This window comes from Rhineura floridana, chromosome 11, assembly GCF_030035675.1.
Source record: "Rhineura floridana isolate rRhiFlo1 chromosome 11, rRhiFlo1.hap2, whole genome shotgun sequence".
NCBI lineage: Eukaryota > Metazoa > Chordata > Lepidosauria > Squamata > Rhineuridae > Rhineura > Rhineura floridana.
Genome location: NC_084490.1, coordinates 4,673,881 through 4,674,346, shown reverse-complemented (window position 1 = coordinate 4,674,346; position 466 = coordinate 4,673,881).

Here is a 466-nt window from a genome sequence, read left to right as displayed (position 1 = left end):
AAGCCTCCAGCTGGGACGGAGCGTCTCTTTTCTTAAAGGGGCAGCTCTTCCCCGCCTCTCTCTTAAAGGGAAGGAGGTGCCAAAAAAGAAAAGAAAAAGGAACCCGAATTGTTTAATTTGGCTAATTAGCTTCTGACTAAAGCTAATTGCAAGCGGAGCAGCGTCGAGGATTGGAGAATGTAGTATGGACAGGGACTCCTGGGTTCTTTGGAGAGAAGTGGCGGTTAGTGGTTAGAGCAGATTATTGGATCCAGGACTCAGATCCAGGGTTCAGAATTCAACTAATTAGATGAGAGTGATGAAAAGATCTCTCTCTCACTCTCACTCTCTCTCTCACACACACACCACATTCAGTTAATTTTGGGTGTTTGAGGCTGGCACTGCAAATAAGAATGCTATAGGGCCACGCTCGACTGAATGATGATTTGAAAGTGACAGAAGAAGAAAGGGAGAAATAGGATCCTGC